The 21183-nt window shown below is 38.4% G+C and overlaps 1 long non-coding RNA gene across 1 annotated transcript in view; it reads right to left on the bottom strand.

The window, feature by feature from the left end:
* The window catches only part of LOC146776178 (uncharacterized), a 194995-nt gene that overhangs the window by 40079 nt on the left and 133733 nt on the right, over nt 1-21183 (bottom strand). Inside the window, exon 3 of the long non-coding RNA XR_014972304.1 lies at nt 3202-3440. This is a non-coding gene — a long non-coding RNA (uncharacterized LOC146776178). The remainder of the gene's footprint in view (nt 1-3201; nt 3441-21183) is intronic.

Genomic DNA, 21183 nt, shown 5'->3' with positions numbered 1-21183 from the left:
ATGTAAACAGGAGAGCTGTTACATAACTCAAGGAAAACACGCCCTTATGTAAACAGGAGAGCAGTTACATAACTCAAGGAAAACACGCCCTTATGTAAACAGGAGAGCTGTTACATAACTCAAGGAAAACACGCCCTATAAAGGGAGGAACCGGGAGGTACAACGCTGTCGGATATTGTGTTTACACCGACGTACCTGCTTAGTGAAGAGCAGTGTTCCGGAGTGGTGCTCCAGTAAGGCAAGAACGGAGGTAGGTCGAGTCGTTACTCCCTGGGCCGTGTCTTGCCCCATCGTCACCTGTGAAGGACCCGGAAGCTCTACCGGATAACCATTGAGCTTCGCTTTTTGACTCGGCTGAGTCAAAGCGCAGTGGCGCTTTTGCTGGTTGGAGTCGTAACTCCCAGCCCGACCAGAGATACAGGGACTGCCAGCTGTAACGCACACCAGGAGGTGTTTGCCGCGTTACAGACTCGGAAGTCCACAGGATCGATCGAGCGGCTGCTCTCGGTTCAGTCTTCTTTGCTTGTGATTGGGGTATCGGTGACGCATCACCAGGAGGTGACTCCGCGTCCCGGTGCAGTCTGAGGAAGAGGTTGAGCGGCTGCTCCCTTCAGGTAGAGACCCCGGCTGGGTGTTTCCCTGACTCCTCGATTCTCCCCAACACTCTTCGTGCCCCTCACAGCCTACCGATTGGCATTGTCGGCCATTTCATTTCTGCCCTCTGTTGGCATACGCCGGGATCGGCGTATATGCAGAGGACGGCTAGGACCATCCGTGCTGTGGGCTGGTAACGTACTTAGCCTGGAGGATTCCAGTGACTATAACCTTTGTTTATTCCTTGTATTATTTTTGCCTTCATTAAAATAACTAAACCTTCACAAGTGGTTGCGTTCTCATTATCGTGTCTGTTAAACGATCCTGAGACGTTCAGGGCGTTACACGGATGTGGTCTTTTTACCATTCTGCTAACGTTTTGTAAGGATATTAGCAATGGACATTGAAATGGGACCATTCAAGGCCCCTTTCAGGCAAAAGCACTCACTGATTTCTGAATAGTGAGTGTAAAAGCGTTAAGGTAACAATGTTGTCCCTGCTTGCATTTCACATGGTTTTCTAAATTTTGCATTCCCCTATGAGTGTTTGCTTTTTCCAGGATGATGTTACTTTTCTTTGTAGGCCGCATATTGCTCTTGTCTATTGCCTCATCCAGGTGTTTATAGCCGGCAGCAATTGGGTTTTAGTTGAAGGCAGTGTGAGTTTTTCTCAGTGGGACAATATGGTGTTCAGTGGGGGAGAGGATGTGGCACTATGGCCAGAGCTGCTGAATTTGGAACTGGGGAACCAGGTTCAGCCTTAATAACCAGTCCACCAGACGACTCTCCTGAGAGAGCACAATCCCATGCTAGACCTTAGAAGGCTTCGCGAGACCTTAGAAGGGCTGGTGTCTTAGCACCAGCAGGTGGACCCTAGCACTGGCAAGTCTGGGTTAACCTTCAAGGTTTGTCCACCACAATCCATACTGAAGTTCACCTCCAGTCTTGCTAGCAGGCCTATGAAGCAGCACAGCCAAGAACAACAGTGACTCTGTCACTGAGGTCACAGGACCCTTGAGAAGGGCCAGCTCTAGGGCAGTGCAACCGGTGTGACCGGGCGCTGACTTTGGGTGGAGACATTATGTTTGCAAGTAAATTAAGGTTTTAAAAGCGCTTGCTGCCTCGTTCCTGGCCTCCAGCAATTTTCGGCAACAATAAAAATGTCATGATGACTCTGTTGTTTAATGTTCTTCTTAGAGAGAGATCGGAGTTTTGTCTAGTGGAAGTTTTGACTCCTGGAAAGGTAGCACATACGGTTAATGTGCCTGCAGCAAAGAACATGTACCATGCAGATCACAAAGTGCACATAATGTAAATACGTCAGTGGGCTACTGCGTGTGTGTGTGTGTGTGTGTGTGTGTGTGTGTGTAGGTGGCTCTGTGGGTGGCTCTATTTGTGTGTGGGTTGCTCTATGTGTGTGGCTCTGTGTGTGGGTGCAAATGCAATAGGTCTCGCATTAAGCTATTGACATTGTAAATAACAATGCCGTTTCTTTAAATGTTTTAAAAACAAAAACATAAACAAAAATAATGTCATGAGCAATGCCAATAGCTCTAACTTTAACAATGCCGAGACCATTGCATTGTAAATGCTTGTTTAATATATGCACACCATGTATTTCCATAAGCGCATCAATCTTTTCCATTGAGATCATATCATGAGCAGCATTTCTGTTCAAATGCTTAGCTGTGAATACTGACCCAAACCTGGCTTCAAGGTGAGGACAGTGATAACAAAATTAACTGTTAATAAAATCAATATTCACCAGGCTTTTCGGTCATTTGTATATTTTGCATTTGTCAATTAAGGTCTAAATACTGTGATCGGTAATTCCTTCAAACAGATACTCCATGCCTTCTAAAAAAATCCTGCAATGTTTCCAAAGAACAATGTTGGTCAGCGAATTTAAATCTGCCATGAATCTCCCACTATAGTTACTACATCTGTGCAGAGAAGTGATAAGGGGGTGCCAATAATCACATGGTTATAAATCTGTCACTTGCCCTCTGCACCCTTCAAAAGCAAGCATCGACAAAGCAAAATGGCCTGGCTTTATAATGCAAATATATGCAAGCCGTCTCTGTACATGTCTGTGCTTGCATGTGTTAGTCGTTAATTAGTCTACCTTTAATGTTCTGTGTGGCATTTGGGTCCAGCAGAAGCAAAGAGAAGCTGCCAGGGGTGTTAAAAAATTAAATAAATGCTCAAATAAAATCTGCTGAGAGCTTAAAAACAGCAATCTCACAAAACGTCGCGCTTCCCATCTTGTGGTCCCTAAATGTAAAGAGAAAACCCCATTGGGCAAGTTGGAGACCATATTAGGATTAGGCTCATGAGCCTGACAAATACATTAAAATGCCCTTGAATTGCAGTTAAAACAAGAACTGCTTTGTATTTAGGATCCAAATGTGGCACAGTGGATCGAATGTGATGAAGAGTGTAATGATTCGATGTTATTTTAAGAGGTATAATAGTCCCTCATGCACTGCAATGGAGGCACTCCCTACAAAATAGATGTATGCACCAAACAGCCAAAAGCATAAGTTGAGAGATGTTCACTTCTCTGAAGCCCACATGATGTATATTTTTTAGAAAAGTTCCACAATACCAGGCAGGCGAGTGTCTGCAGGCAAGGAGCACACTGCAGGACGTGGAGTAGGGCAAGTTCCGGAAAAGTTTCTCCATTCTCCTGTATAAAGTTGGTTATCTCAAGCTTGGCTGCAGAGACCTTTTCTTGGAATGACACCAGCCATTCACCACTCATGTTCTGAAGTTTGACTGCTTCACCGTCCATCATGCCTCGACACCACTGTTTTGAAGCAACTTTCGATGCTCGTGGCGCAGTGTCTAAAATGCAAATAAAATACCATAAAATTCAGATATCTGTATTTACATACGTGCACCTCCCTATGTCCCTGTAAAGACCCAATGCAGACCTGCACACATCTGAGTAAAAACATTCTTAACTTTGTGCTTAAAGCTCAGACAGTTTCTTAATAAAGGGATTCTTCACTGGGGGCAGGTATTGCCCAGACTAATGCGTCTGCACTCAGATTAGCAATGACACAATTAACCTGAGCCAGATCATCTAGAGCAGTGGGTCTTAAAATGGCGTCTAGGATACATACTCCGGGGATCTCAGACGGTTTAGAAAATGTAATAGAAGCAGATTACTAATATATATATATATATGTGATCAAGGCCGTTTTACCGGCCGTAACGCATCATGGCAGGCAGAAGGGAGTAAATAAAAAAGCTCTATTCACCAACGAAGAGGTGTTCGTGCATTCATTCTCGCCGTGTGCTGGAAGTCTGTGAATCCTTTGAAGTCGATATATATATACATATATATATATATATATATATATATATATATATTCACTGAAAAAACCATAGGTTTCACACACATTATAGTTAGGAATTAGCAATTAAAAAACCTTGCAAATTCAATGAAAAAACCATAGGTTTCACAAATGTTATAGTTAGCTGGACATTTCGCTCGTAAAAAACCAATGAAATTCCCCCATTATAGTTAGTTCAGCTAACTATAACTCGCGCACCCGCAATCCACTGCTGATGACGTCACATATCACATCACTCATGACATGGTCAGTGACATCACTCATGACATCACTGATGACATCTCAAATGACATCACTGATGACATCACTGATGACATCATCCAGTGAATGTGTGTTTTTCTGAAAATTAAATATGTTTTATATATGTATATCTCAAGGTCGATGGAAGAATAAATGGGTATATAAGTGTCTAAATGGATGATTTGTTTTTGAAAAATTGATTGTGTAACTGACTGATTAAGTGTATCATAGTGAATACATGGCTTAGTGAGTAATGTTTAAATATGTAAATATCTGTATCAGTCTCTCACTTTGTGTATAAGTGGCTGCATGGGTTGTTGAGTAGCTACATGGGTGTCTATATAGGTTATTAATTTGTTTTTTGAGTATCAGTCTGAGTGTCTGCATGGTTGGGTGGGGGGTATTACGTAGTGCATAGTTGCATGAATGAGTGACTCACTGTTTGTATGTGTTGTAGACAGCATGTGTGCAGGACTGTATGGGTGGATGAATGTGTGTATGGGTGTGTTAGTGAGTGAATGACTGTCTCAATAGTGTCTTTATGAGTAACTACATATGTTTTAAACTAGTATATGTGACTATTGGTGTATATAAGTGAGTATATGTGAGAGTGAGAGATTGAAAGAGTTCCTGTATGAATAAGTATGTGTTTCTATAAGTGATTGTTTAAAAGACTAAGTATGTGTAAGTTTCCATAGAAGTAAGTGTGGTGGTGTGTGTATAACTGTATATGCAAGTAAATGTATGTTTGACTCTTTATTAGCATGAGTGACTATGTGTGTGAGTAACTCTATGGATGAGTGGCATTGTGTAACAGGATGTATAGGTGTATGAGTACATATGATGAGTGAGTACATGTATGAGTGACTGTATAGGACTGTTGGTGAATGAGTGGATGTGTATGTGGATCTTAGAATTACTGAAGAGGTTATTGTAACTGGTATTGGTATGTCCATTGTTTTGAAAATTGTAGTCTCTATTTTTGAATGTGTGTATCAAAGGTTATATTAGGGTGAGAGGAGGTCTGCCACTCTATCACAAGGATGATGTCATCAGTGATGTCATTTGAGATGTCATCAGTGATGTCATGAGTGATGTCACTGACCATGTCATGAGTGATGTAATATGTGACGCCATCAGCAGGGGATTGCGGGTGCGCGAGTTATAGTTAGCTGAACTAACTATAACGGGGGAATTTCATTGGTTTTTTACGAGCGAAATGTCCAGCTAACTATAACATTTGTGAAACCTAGGGTTTTTTCATTGAATTTGCAAGGTTTTTTAAATGCTAATTCCTAACTATAACGTGTGTGAAACCTATGGTTTTTTCAGTGAATTTGCAAGGCTTTTTAAAAGCTATTTTTTATATATAACGCGTGTGAAAGCTATATTTTATTTTTATTTTTGCATGCTTTTTTTAATTTTTTTTCCTAACAATAATGTGTGTGAAACCTATGATTTTTTATTGTTTTTTTTTCTTTTTTACATCATTTTTTTCCTTTTTATTTTTTCCTTTAAACACTATTCTACCTATGTATATATTCATGGTTTTAATTCATTCTTTAATTTTTAAAGATTCACCTTTTTTAAATAATTGGTTAGATATAGTTGTATAACACAGTTAATATCTTCAGCAAACCTTTTTTTTTTTTTTTTTTTTTTTTTTTTACCGTGCGCGTACGGTAAGCGTACCGTAAGCGCACGGTTCGCTTTATGTACGGTGAGCGTACGTAATATTTCTACTCTGTTTGCGTATGCTTACGCAATTTGCGTATGCATCCGTACTTTCTACGCGACGCGTAAGCACATGCTTTACACGCGCACGCGCGCGCACACGTTATGCGGAAGTGTACGAGCGTGCCTGTAATGCGCATGCGCACATGCGCGTGTCTTTCGTACACGCATGCGTACTTTTACCGTACGCACTCGGTAAGCGTAACGTGCGCGTACGATTGGTCATGTGATCAAGAAACAACACTTATGATTGGTTTAAACTACTTTCAGTTCCAGAATCTTCCTACACCACACCCATTCCCCTCATTACTGCTTGTGATTTCTTAGGAGAAGGAGCTGAATTGTCTTTGGGATACAATGGCAGAGCAGCAGACCTCTTCTGAGAGTGAGCAGGGCAGCAGCATCATCAGGCAGAGAAGGAGGAAACAAAATAATTCTTTTGTTTGGGAGTATTTTACTTTTCCAGAGGGGCAGAAAAAGGTAAATGCTCCATTAGTCACCTGCTCACTTTGTGAGCGTGTCTTATCTAGAGGTAACCCAAGGAAGAAGTATTCGTTTGGTAACCACACTATGGTGAGACACATTAGGGATAAACATCCCAGGACTTTTGCTCGACATTCTGAAGCAAATCCTTCAGAAAGTCATCCGAGCACACCCGCAGAAGCTCAGCCGAGTACATCTTCGGCAGCTCAGCTGAGCCCTTCCTCTGCGGTGGGAGCATCACCCTCTTCTGCTCCTCTGGAAATGAACCATCGATTTCTGAGGGTACAAATGAGGTGCACCAGATGTTATGGTCTAATTGTTCATGGGGAGAGCAGTGTTTCCCTAATAAACAATAGGATAGACCAGCACATCTGTAGTACTTATTAATATTCCCATTCTTGCCTTCCTCTGTCCCTGTATTAACACAACGGCTCTTTTAAGAGCCAACCTTACCTCACAACTTTTTAAAAAAAAAATTTTATTAATTTTTTGATTTTTTTTTTACCGTGCGCGTAAGGGAGTACAACGGAAGTGAGAAAAGCAGAGAGAGGAGAAGTGAAAAAAAAGTGAAAAAAAGGGAGCATGAAAATAAATGTGTAATAAATACAGAAATTTCACACTTACCTGACCCAAAAAATATAATATTTATTAATAAATGCTTCATTTAAATTGCTAGAAAAAACGTTTTTTACAAAAAAAAAAATTCTCAATCTGAAAAAAAAGAAAAAAGTATTAATATTTAAAAATACATTTTAGAATACAATACACATATTTTCATATTTCAAAAACAATTATTTTGCCCTTTTTTTACTGTTTTCAGAATATATTGAATTTCACTGTAAATCGTGAAAGCAATAGCATTCGTCACTTAACAGCGGGCAAAAAAAAATAACAATCTGAAAGATTGTTTAAAAAAAGCCCAGAATCTCTTCTCACTAAAACATACCTTTATAGAAATGTTACATATTTTTCAAAAATATCATCTAAGAACAATAACTTTTTGCACTACATATCGTCGTAAAAATTTTTTTGCATAAGCATAATCACTAAAATAATATGTGTCTAAGAAGTCCACAATACAAATTGTTACCTTTCCTTTAGGCCAAATGGTAATTTTTAAAACCTTTTTTGATGAAATTTCCAATGGTAATCCAATAAAATTGCAAAAGTGGTTTGTACAGATGTTGCAAATTCTATCTAAAATTTTGGTTTCAGAAAAATTAAATAGGAATTTGCTAAATCAAAAGGCAAACGTTGCTTAAAAACCAATTGAGAATCATTACACAGTGTCCAGCCTTTTTCACATTTAAGATAAACTGTGTAATGACCAGAAGTTATCGTAGGTCCATCATGGAAAATTATTGCAACTGTAACAAAAGTTTTTCCTGAAATTGATAATTGCTGTCCTATAAACTTCTTTATTAAAGTGTCCAATTTTGAACCATCAGCTCTACAACGTTGCATCATTAAAATTACATACTGTCTGTATTTCTTTAAAAATAATGTTGAAAACATGTCAGGTTTACATTCAGAGCATTCCATGCTATGATTGGCATCTTTAACTAATTTACTAAAACTCACTGATTTACTCTCTGGCAATGTTAAATAGATAAACCTTTCTGAATCAACATTAGAGCTGCATGTGTAGAAACAGTTTTCACAAGTATGTTCCCATTTATAAGAGAGACCGAACATATTCTCAATATCTATGCCTTCATCTTCCAGTACCATAAGGACATATATCAAGAATTCCTGTGCATCTTGCTGGACATTTTGAGTAAACTGTGTACGTCCTGAACATGCGTCTAAAAGATTTCTAATTTCATTAGCACTTTCTATTTTATTTTTATCAATACTCAGTTTCTCATAAAGCAGACTTAGCACAGAACAGAATCTTTTATCATGATTTACTATTATCTGCTCTTGCAAACTTTCAAGATAAAATACAACATTTAGCACTACATTTGCGTAGCAGTTGACACCAGAGAATATTTTCAAAATGACAACCAACAACCTCTTCAACATTATCCTTTTTCTTTTTGCTTGCAATCACATGAGTCTCTTTTTGTTTTCTCTTCTCTACATCCTCATTACAGATATTCTCAAATCTCCTTTTCCGAGAAACAACACGTTTCTCCAACACAGGATACTCACCTAAATGAGGAGCATAGGTTCTTCTTAATCTATTATACTCCTTTACACAATTTGCATCTGCACTAACTTTTGAGTCATCAAAGTCTATCATGAATAAACCAGATAATGTTTTCACTCTTGACAAAGCAACATATGCCATACCTTCTTTGAACACAGTAGATCCAATGTTTACAAAAGCACTATCTACAGTTAATCCTTGAGACTTGTGAATAGTTACAGCATATGCTAGAGAAAATGGAAACTGCTTCCTACGTACATATAACTCTTTTACAAGCAAAAAACGGACTGAACAACGACTAATATCTTTAATCTCTGCAATGTGATCAAATTTTATTTTTAAAAATTCAATGCCATCTTTTTTCTGGTATTTCACAAAACCCACAACTTTACCTATAGCTCCATTCACTAAACCCTTTTCAACATCCAAATTTCTCCTTAAAAATACTCGACAGTTCATGCAAAGATATAGATTTTTTTCTAATCCAGCTGTTTTCGAAATGTTCTTCTCTAGAGAATCCAATTTATTTTGCAGTTTGCCTGTTAATGCAATAGTAATTCCTTCATGCTGAATTTTGTCAACTGCTTCCATTTTCTTAATCTCTTCCTTTTCCAATTTCAAAAGTTCCTCATTGAATATCGAGCATTCACGTAGTGTTGGCATTAAGCAGATTACAGTATTATTTTCTGCAATGTTCTTATATATTTTCTCTGCAACTATTTCTTCCTTTGGAAATAAATTTTGTAGCAACCGACTCTGTAATGCTTTTCTGCCAACTTCTGTCAGTAGTCCAATTCTGATATCTTTCAGAATACTTGCATAATCTTCATCGTTTGCTTGCCTCATATTGGTAGTAAGTTCTTTGTACTCAAAGAACGACCAAATATTCGCATTACAAATGCTTCCTAATGACTTCTTCGTGTCTTCATGTGTCACAGTATTAAACACTGGTTGTCCTTTAACTGGAGTAAGCTGTAGAAGATCCCCAAAAACTATAACATGTTTTCCTCCAAATAACACGTCATAGTCTCTCTTTAGAATTTGCTGCATTCTTAAATGCACAAAGGCAAGCATTAAGTTTGATACCATGCTTACCTCATCAATAATGAGAACTTGCATCTTCTTCAACACTCTTGAAACTTCGAAGCATGCTTCTCCTGTAAGCTTGTGATATTCTATTTTGTTCTCATGCTCCACTGGTAACATTAGCAAGTGATGTAAGGTAATTCCTTTTATGTTATATGCTGCTAACCCAGTTGGAGCAGTAACAACACAAGACAAAGTTGAATCTGTTTTTTGCTGTAGGTAGCTTCTGATGACTTTAATTAGGAAACTTTTTCCAGTTCCAGCTTGTCCACTCACATACATCCTGATTGATTCAAATGATGTGCATGTGCACTCTTTATTTTCATGTAGTAATCCGTGCTCAATTTTTTTTCTGACTTCTTCATAAATTTGTTGTTGTTCTTCATTCAGTTGTTGTTCCAAATTTGGTAAGTCTATTAAATCTTCTTGAGCTTGATTCATAGCCGTTTCAACTTCATTCATGGCTATTGCAGCTTCATTTTCTACAATTGGTTGTCCTAGGGGATCTTGACTGAGCGTTTCAGAACTATGGCTGTCTTGAGAACTGTCTCTAGCTACTTCAGCTGCAATTGTTGCTTCCTGTTCAATTTCTTCATTTAACATTTGGACATAATTTATGAAAGTACTGCATTCAATCGTATCTTTATATGCATTGAATGAATCCTCATAGCTTTCAAATTCTCCAAGTAGTTCGTCCTCTGTACGCCATGGTTTAAACAGCTGTAAAAGTGCCAAGTAGTAAAATTCCTTTTTGTCAGTAGTGTCGCAACTCAGCTTCCTATGATTAATCAAACTTCCTTTTGTTTGCTTCACCAAACATCCTTCCTCACCAATGACTTTATATTTTCCATTTTTGATGTCTTCTGTGGCTTTCCGTGAAAAAATGTAGTTCTGCAGCACTTCATAGAGACACATGTTCTCAAGATGACAACTTCTTTTTGGGTAATACGTGTCCAACATGTTGGTTTTCAAAATATCTGTACTTTCCGGGTCGTTCTCAGCCAAATATTCAATTTCTGCAACAGATTTCAGTACCCGATTTCGCATTGCTGCAAGGCCTAAACTTACCCAAATTATTCTTCTGGATTTCGAGTACAGACTTGCAGATGATAACCTATCTGAGCATTCGTAGGATCCAATTTCTCGATGCGATAACATCTTTAAACTGAAACTGTATAGTTTCTTACTGACAGTTTTCTCGTGAGAAATCTCTTCCCACATTTCCTTCAATTCCGTTTTCTCAGATTTAGTAATGTACGATGTGACATACCGAGCAACAGCAATAGAATTGTCTGCCACATACTGAATATCCATGTTAGCATTCCACATGGATGAAATGACTGGGTTGTAGTCATTTATATACTTTGACTCTTCTTTTCTTCTTAGGTTGTACGTATTTTTTGGAGATTTTCTTGTAATAGTATGTCGCACAGCTGACATAAAACTGTTGACTATTCCTTTTGAAAGAACAGGTCGTGGAAATCCAAATCGACATTTTGTGTAGAATTTATCTTTACTCTTGTACTTCCGTCGACAGTATTTTCCACAACGATGACTTTGGAAACGTAAAACTTGCTCTTTTAAGTTTTTCTCTTCTGTGCTTTTAGGTATAGCACATGTTGCATATTCTTCGATGAAAGATAAAACTGCTTCATCAGCATCTGTTCCAAATTTTGGGGCATCCTTGATCCACAACAGCATATGAATATGAGGAGCACCTCTTGCTTGGTACTCTTTTCTCCAAAAGAAATCTACAACTTCTCCAAGAGGTGGATTTTTTTTATTGCAGATGAAGGACATCATAGCCTCAAATCTATGATTGAAATATCTGCAAACATTAACCGGATCCAATGAGCACAGTTCTCCTGCTGTCTTGTATTCGATGTTTTTAATGTTTGAATTTGCCTCTCGTAGAAAATCCAGAAGATCATCCCAAGCGTACTCAGCACAGCTTAGGGTGAGAAACCATGTAGGAGTTCCTAAATTCCGTAACATGCACTTCAATTCTCCATGGCGTCGGTACCAATATTCATTTGTCCCACGCTGACAAGCCATCAGATTGATCAATTGTGATTCCAAATGATCATCTCGCTGCTGCACTTTGTTCATAAGGATGTACGATGTTACAACGCGAGTTTTTACAACGCGTACCGTTACATCGCGGTCGTTACAACGACTGCGATGTTACCACGCCATGCCTTTACAACGCAAGTCTTTACATCGACTTGCACTAGATGGCGTGCTAACATTAGAAAAGCGTAATTTACTATTCCAACTCCAGTCCACTTAACAGTAGGGAAGGTGTTGGGATAGTAAACTACACTATTTGTAATGTTAGCACGCCATCTAGCACAAGTCGATGTAAAGACTTGCGTTGTAATGGCATGGCGTGGTAACATCGCAGTCGTTGTAACGATTGCGATGTAACTGCATCGCGGTGTACTAACCGCGATGTAAAGGATGTTCCCCGTTCATAAAATCCTTAGCAGACACATTATGTAGATGTACTCCACTTTTTAAAATGTGATTTACTGCATAAGATAGTGCAGACAAGTCACTTTCAAATAAAAGATGGAACAAATAAGGAATACTTTGACGAAATCTGGGATCTTCTGCATATAATCTTGTAGTCCGATACTCCGAAGCAGGAATCTGTACTGGACGTTCATCATATCGTCCACCTTCTCCTGTAGGAAACAGCTGGGGAAAACAACGAGCTTCCAAACTCTCCGCCCATACACTTACGGGAGTTCCTTTGGCTTTTTTCATCTGAAATAGATCAATGGTGTTTGCCATAACTTCTTTTGAATGAAGAGGATGTATGCTGAAATGTTCATAAATTTCTTCTTCTTTTGACTTGTCCACTTTTTCAATTTGCCCAGTTGGTGTGTCTGTGTCTCCTACTAAATCTTCTTCATCTTCATCTATATAAATTGATTCATACCATTTATTATTCCTTTTCAAATATAAATTTGCTCTTTGTACTTTCCGTACATCTACCAGCTCCTGCCAAATTTTCTTACTCTTTGTAGGTACACCATTAACCAGAATAACTAATGGTTCAGTTTCCAAAGTATCTGTATCAATAGTTTCCATATTTTTTTTCAAATCCAACGGCAAATAGACAACTCTTCCTTTTAAACCTCTCTGTAAATCTGAAGGAGGTAATTTGCCTGTTTTTGGCTCCATACGTACTATGGTCTGGAACGGATGAACACATTGAATGAGTATAGACTCATACGTATTTAAATCAGAAAGTTCACCCAAATCAAAACAATTTTCAAGAAATATATATGTTGCAAAATCCTTCCACTTATAATTATCTTCTTCTTCACTTTTTTTGTAGAGATCAACATTCCTTGTTTGGATTTTATAATGGCTTCTCCGGCAACAAATACAAGTAATATTTGGTCTTTCATTAGAGGTGATAGCAAATTTTGTTATTTGATCTTCAAATTTCTTATTTACGGAGGGTTCTACATTCTCTTCCACATTTTCCTCAATAACTGTGTCATTCCCTGCATTTTCTTGTTCCGGACCAAAGTAACTTAACTGAATTTCATCAGTAACCTTCTCAACATCTGATACAGTTCCACGGAACAGAGCCTTATTCAACTCATTTAACTTTAGTGCTGGACTTTTAGCAAAATACAATCTTCTCACAAATTTTCTAATTTCAGTATGATGAACTGCCAGCATCCTAAAATGGTGAAAAACACTTTGACAAACTTTTCTAGATAGACAAGCCAGAGAGTGTCCTTGCAAACCAGTATTCTCTCTCAGTCTGCATGGATCTAGTCCTTGAAGCACCTTAATCTTCTGTTTAACACTCTTTTTACTATATTCTCTTAAAAACTCGCGTAATTTATCAATAGATTCCTGTCGCAAAGTACAAATACTACTACAATTCCAAGTATACACTGGGGCTTTAGGACGTCTCCCCATAACCTCATCCGCAATCACTTCTTCCTCATTTCTTGGAACCATTTTCTCCTTTTCCATTATACAACCATCTTTTACTTCATAAGCTCGTCCAGTGGTGTCAACTGCATGCAGCAAACTATTACTTTGAAGATAACTCTCTTCATTAAAAAATGGTTCAGTACTTGAACTATGCATCCATTCTCCTAAAAACACTTTACAAAAGTTATTTCTTTTCACTACTCTTTTCGTTTTGCTTTGTGACTTCATTACATTGACTATTTTTTCTAATGTACGCATCCTGTTCAAAATTAAAATGAATAGTTTTCTTTTTAATTCGAAAGCCTTAGCTACAATGGCTTCAATATCTTTTTTTCTCTTGTAAAATTTAGCTCTTTTCTTATATTTTTTCACATCCTTTAGCAAATTGGACATCACTCTTCTCTGAAACATTTTCCTACGGATCTCTTTAAATGCTGATTTTCTTTTCAAGTCAATTTTAATTGTTTCTGCTTGTACATTAGCATTTAGTAAATTCTCACTATTGTCATGTTGTTTTCTACTTGAAACAGTTTTTCCAATGGGGACATTTTTTAAATTTTTCCTTTTTTTGAATATATTTTTAAAGAATTCCTTTGTCTGCTTACCAGAAGACTTTTTATTTTTCCCAACATGAGCATCTTCAACTAACTTGGGTCCTCCAGTTGTCTTCAAATATACATGTTTTTTCTGTTGTTTTCGCTTTCTTGATTTTATAGGCATCTTATATTTCCTTCACTGCTCTGCAGCAATACCTGAAAGAAACTAAAAAAAAATACCTTTTTGTAATTTAAATATATTACTATATTTGTTATGATCTTTTCTAATCTTATAACACTATCTACCCCTTTCCTACAAGTGAAAAACACAACAAAACCAACACGAATTTAATCTCTAAGAACAATTCCTGTGTGCACACAGACTCTTGGTGTGATTCTAGGCAGAACACGATATTTCATTTGCAATTCAAAAGCACACTTACTTTTTTTTTTTTTTTTGCAACTGTTAATTACTCTAACAATCTGACACATTTTCTTTATAGTTTAGAGAGGCAGAACAGAGCACATGTCCAAACAGCTTTTTCAGAGCATGTACATGTGTAACCTAGCTGACTGACTACACTCCAGAAAAGATAATGAGCCTTGGTGATGTTCAATGCATTAGCGTTCCTCACTCCTACCTAAAACACCATACAGTGCTGATTAGTAAGCATGAGTGTACAGGAAAAACAGCTAGCTCTCTGCTAAGAGTGTGGTTCTGGAGACTGTCTACTGTCAGCTGCAAGAGAGACTTCAATGGACCCTTACATAACTGCTTAAACACTGTAAACATGTATGTAAGACTACATGTGTGGTAAGGGTTAATATGAGTTTTTAGCATGTAGCAACTACATGACCCATTGCAAGAGTGGAAGAAAAATCTACCATGTTGATTTCAAATATGTTAGCATTTGCCTCTTATTTAAGATACTGTTTTGCGCTGAATGCTAACCATCACATTCCCAGAAAACAAGCTTCCCCTTTCATACGAATGCAATTCTAAATGAAGCAGAGTGTCACGAAATAGATCTCTGAGAACAATTCCTGTGTGCTCACAGACTTATGCTGTGATTTTAGGCAGAAAATGAAATTTGCTTGCCAATTTCAAAGCACACTTACTACTGTTTTTTTCTGCAAGTGTTAAGTACTCTAACAGTCTCATACGTTTTCATTACAGTTTTCAGATACAGAAAACAGCACATGTGCAAACAGCTTTTTGAGACCATGAACATGTGTGACCTTGTTGACTGACTACACTCCAGCAAAAGAAATCAGCCTTAGTGATGTTGAATGTATTACCGTTATTCACTGCTACCTGAAACACCACTCACTTGTGAATACTAAGCATGATTCTACAGGATAAACTGCTGGGTGTGTGCTAAGAGTCTGCTTATGCAGACTGTGTATTTTCAGTTACAAGAGACATATGCATGGATACTTCCATTAAGAACCAGAGTGACACGAAATACATCTCTGACAACAATTCCTGTGTGCTCACAGACTCATGCTGTGATTTTAGGCAGAAAATGAAATTTGCTTGCCAATTTCAAAGCACACTTACTACTGTTTTTTTCTGCAAGTGTTAAGTACTCTAACAGTCTCATACGTTTTCATTACAGTTTTCAGATACAGAAAACAGCACATGTGCAAACAGCTTTTTGAGACCATGAACATGTGTAACCTTGGTGACTGACTACACTCCAGCAAAAGAAATCAGCCTTAGTGATGTTGAATGTATTAGCGTTACTCACTGCTACCTGAAACACCACTCACTTGTGAATACTAAGCATGATTCTACAGGATAAACTGCTGGGTGTGTGCTAAGAGTCTGCTTATGCAGACTGTGTATTTTCAGTTACAATAGACATATGCATGGATACATCCAAAAAGAACCAGAGTGACATGAAATACATCTCTGACAACACTTCCTGTGTGCTCACAGACTCATGCTGTGATTCTAGGCAGAAAATGAAATTTGCTTGCCAATTTTAAAGCACACTTACTACTGTTTTTTTCTGCAAGTGTTAAGTACTCTAACAGTCTGATACATTTTCATTACAGTTTTCTGAAACAGAAAAGAGCACATGTGCAAACAGCTTTTTGAGACCATGAACATGTGTGACCTTGGTGACTGACTACACTCCAGCAAAAGAAATCAGCCTTAGTGATGTTGAATGTATTACCGTTATTCACTGCTACCTGAAACACCACTCACTTGTGAATACTAAGCATGATTCTACAGGATAAACTGCTGGGTGTGTGCTAAGAGTCTGCTTATGCAGACTGTGTATTTTCAGTTACAAGAGACATATGCATGTATACATCCAAAAAGAACCAGAGTGACACGAAATACATCTCTGACAACAATTCCTGTGTGCTCACAGACTCATGCTGTGATTCTAGGCAGAAAATGAAATTTGATTGCCAATTTCAAAGCACACTTACTACTGTTTTTTTCTGCAAGTGTTAAGTACTCTAACAGTCTGATACATTTTCATTACAGTTTTCTGAAACAGAAAAGAGCACATGTGCAAACAGCTTTTTGAGACCATGAACATGTGTGACCTTGGTGACTAACTACACTCCAGCAAAAGAAATCAGCCATAGTGATGTTGAATGTTTTAGCGTTACTCACTGCTACCCACTCACTTGTGAATACTAAGCATGATTCTACAGGATAAACTGCTGGGTGTGTGCTAAGAGTCTGCTTATGCAGACTGTGTATTTTCAGTTACAAGAGACATATGCATGGATACATCCAAAAAGAACCAGAGTGACACGAAATACATCTCTCACAACAATTCATGTGCTTGCCAATTTCAAAGCACACTTACTACTGTTTTCTGTGATTTTAGGCAGAAAACGAAATTTGCTTGTCAATTTGAAAGCACACTTACTGCTGTTTTTTTCTGCAAGTGATAAGTACTCTAATAGTCTGACACATTTTCATTACAGTTTTCAGAAACAGAAAACAACACATGTGCAAACAGCTTTTTGAGACCATGAACATGTGTGACCTTGGTGACTGACTACACCCCAGCAAAACAAATCAGCCTTAGTGATGTTGAATGTATTTGCGTTACTCACTGCTACCTGAAACACCACTCACTTGTGAATACTAAGCATGATTGTACAGGATAAACTGCTGGGTGTGTGCTAACAGTCTGCTTATGCAGACTGTGTATTTTCAGTTGCAAGAGACATATTCATGCATGCATCCATAACAGCTTAAACATTGTAGTAATGTATATAAAAGTACATGTGTGGCAAGGTTTAATTGCAGTTTTGTATATGTATGACCAAGCTCAGCAATTGCATGATTAGAAGCAAAATCTGCGATATCAATTTCAAATGTGTTAGCATTTGCCTCCCATTTTTGTCTTACTGTTTTATGCTGAATGGAAACCATCATATTTACAAAAAGAAAGCTGCCCCTTTCCTACAAATGCCATTCTTACAGAACCGGACCATCACTATTAAAATCTCTAACAACAATTCCTGTGTGCACACAGACTCATGGGTTGATTCTAGGCACAAAACAGTATTCCTCAGTGATACCAGTACACCTTAACTTATGGTAAAAACACACTCCATAATATTTAACTAGTTAAAGACAGTTAAATATCTCCCAAACCACAAAATGTAAAACATAACTTTTTAAGAAGAATCACAATTCTAATATTTATATAAAAAATAACCACATACATCCTCTCTCAAACTCATATCTCACCTTTAAAATTACTTAGTTGAGAAAGAAATGTGGCACTCAAACAGCATACTATCAGAGTCAGAATATCAGAGCTCTACACCTCTTTCCTCTCTCCAGAACCAGTAAATGGCAATGTTTCCCTCTCTTTTTTCACACATATACATGTTAATTACAAATCTCAGTGCTTCCCACATTTTTTCAAATGAATATCACACATTTCTATTGGTTGAAAACTTCAACCCTTTTCCAAATGTACCCTTCCCCAAACTTGACTTCTGCCTGCTACCATAGCAACAGCTCATGGAACACTGCTGTGAGGAGAGAGGTCAGAAGTTCAGCACACAATGTTTCAAATCCAAAGAGCAAGAGTGCTTCACCTGTCGAACCTAACAGCAAATCCAAACTAATCTTCTGTGGGAACACAATTTTCTGAACCAATACAAAACATGATTCTAAAAATGTACACATACAGCCTACTTTTTACTGTAAAACGATTTCAATCAGCCAATGAGTTCTTTTTATTTTTAAAAATTATGTATGCCTCCATTTTACAACTGTCTTTCATTTCATATTGCCATTCTACTGAAAGACACCTTCTGACTGCATCCAGATCTCCTTGAAAGATGTTCACAGTGTGGATTGTAGGTCACAGCTATGTCTTCTGGAGTGAAAAGTTTGCAGAAAAAAGAGGTATGGTGAAAGACCTTGCTTTGCCAAATGTATACATTAAATGGATTGGTCAGAGAGGGTTAAAGTGGCACCAATTATTGCCTTTGGTGAAAACCTTTCAACATCTCCCACAGCCTAACCTTATTATTGTGCACTGTGGTGGAAATGACCTAGGCACTTTAACTGGTGTAGGTCTGGAAATGCTTATTAAGGACACCTTTGTGCAATTGATGTCGCTTTTTCCTCAATCTGCCTTTGTATATTCTAACATATGCCAAAGGCAAAAGTGGAACTGGTCCAACCAATTTTGTCCACAGATTGACAAAGCAAGAAAGCACGTCAACAAATCTATTTCTGCTTTCCTCAGAGACTATGGTATGGGTTCTATATACCACAACAACTTGCGTTACAACATGCAAGGCATTTATAGAGGAGACGGTGTACATTTCACTGATGAAGGCAACAGAGTCTTCCTCTTGAACTTTAGACTCTGCATCGGTACTTACTTGTAGGTACCGAAAAACACTTCATAAACACAACGGCTCTTTTTAGAGCCCCCTAATATCTTAACACTTAAATTTGTTTTTTACTTCTATTTTTTTTATTTTATTTTTTTCTACCGTACGCGTACGTAAGCTTACCGTACGCGCACCCCGCGATTTAAAAAAAAAAAAATTTAAATGTATTTTTCATACTTTTATGACCTTCTTGGACCCCCTGACAAACGCTAGGGGGTCTGCAACTCTCTTCGTTGCCCCCTTTCAACGTTCTCCTCCTTTGTTTATCAGTGTGAGACACACAAAATGGCGGCCGACACTTCCTGATTTCGAATGTTTACAGTCATGTAACCACCAATCAGAATTAAGCTCGCGCACGGCAGCGTGCGCGTACGGTAAGCTTACCGTACGCGCTCGGAGCGCGCTTATAGATATATATATTGATTTAAATGCTATTTTCTCAGCAAATACTGAACACATTTACACCAGACCTACGAAAGGCACATCCCTGACCTGAGGACTACCTCTCTGCCAAATTTCAAGCAATTCTGTTAAGCCGTTCGGGCTGTAGCTTGGACTAAAGGTCCTATGGAAAAATGCATGGGGAAAACATGTTTTGGGACCCCCCTTTTTCTCAGCCCCCGCTTGACGAATCCCCCCGAGACTTTCAGGGTAGGAGCGGAGTGGAGCACCCCACCTATTTTGAAAATTTCGCCAGGATTTGTCAATCTGCGCCAAAGTTATTCAAAATAGAATGTTGCGGATTTCCTATGGAAACACGGTCCTAACTATAACTACCTACTGGCAACCACCAGTAGGTAATATATATATATATATATATATATATATATATATATATATATATATATATATAATCTACTGGTGGTCGCCAGTAGATAGTTATAGTTAGGACCTATTTTCCATAGGAAATCCGCAACATTCTATTGCCAATAAGTCTGGCGCCGGTTGATGAATCCTCGCGAACTTTTCCAAACTTTTAGCCAGCTCTGCTCCGCTCCTACCCTGAAAGTTTTGTGGTGATTCGTCAAGCGGGGGCAGAAAAAAAAGGGGGGTCCTAAAACGCATTTTCCCCATGCAATTTCCCATAGGATCTGTTGTCGCAGCTACAGCCCGAACCGCTGAACGGAATGACACCAAATTTGGCAAAGAGGTAGTCCTCAGTTCAGACTCATGCCTTTTGCATAAATGGTGTTAATCTGTTCAGTAGTTCCTGAGAAAATTAGGGTAAAAAAGTTAGTGATATCTGTGGCCGGGGAGGATCCCCTGACCCTACCCGCACTGTAAGCGCACCCTCCCCGAACCGAGCGCGCACCCTCCCGATCGCGCGCTGAATGCTAATTGGCTGTCTCTCTACATTCGAAACCAGGAACTGTTGGCAGCCATTTTCTGCCTCGGTAGAAGCGAGGCTGAAGAAGCAAGGGGAATAAGTGTGTAAAACATACAAAGGGGCAGAGTGGAAATACTCTGACCCTCTAGAGGTGCTTAGGGGGTCCCAGAAGGACCCCCTGGGTCCCCATTTAAAAAAAAAAAACACGGGGAAATGCGCGCACGGTGCGTGCATCCTATCGCGTTGGATGCACGGATTCTCTCGCGGTGGGTGTGCGGATCCACGGCAACGTGTTTTGAAAAACGACAAGAAATCATTGGTTGTATAATAACTTTCTACACTGAAAGGTAGGGTGTATATTTTTGTTTTTAAAGGTATGATTGTTATTGGTTAACAAGAACAGATTGTAAGGAACATTATATATGATAAGCTGATATGTTGAAAAGTCATGCACACTTCCTGTCTTGTGTAGGAACATTGTGTGCTGAACTTGTGACCTGTGAGCTCAGTGCAGTGTTCCATGACCTGTTTCTATGGTAACAGGCAGAAGGCGGATTGGGGGAAGGGTTGAAATGTATTTCAGTTGGAAAGGGTTGAAATGTTTAACCAATAGAAATGTGTGTTTGCTTTTGAGTTTATGTGCGAAGGAATGTGATTTGATGTTTACATGTATATGTGTGGAAAATGAAAGGGAAACTTTTTCATTCTTTGCTTTTGCTGAGAGGTGCACAGTGTAGAGATTCTGTAAAAGAAAATATGGTGAGTGATTGATATACTCCTTAATCTACAAAAGAACTTGAAAGATGAGTTA

This window comes from Triturus cristatus, chromosome 12, assembly GCF_964204655.1.
Source record: "Triturus cristatus chromosome 12, aTriCri1.1, whole genome shotgun sequence".
Lineage (NCBI taxonomy): Eukaryota > Metazoa > Chordata > Amphibia > Caudata > Salamandridae > Triturus > Triturus cristatus.
This window is presented reverse-complemented; position numbering and strand designations above follow the sequence as displayed.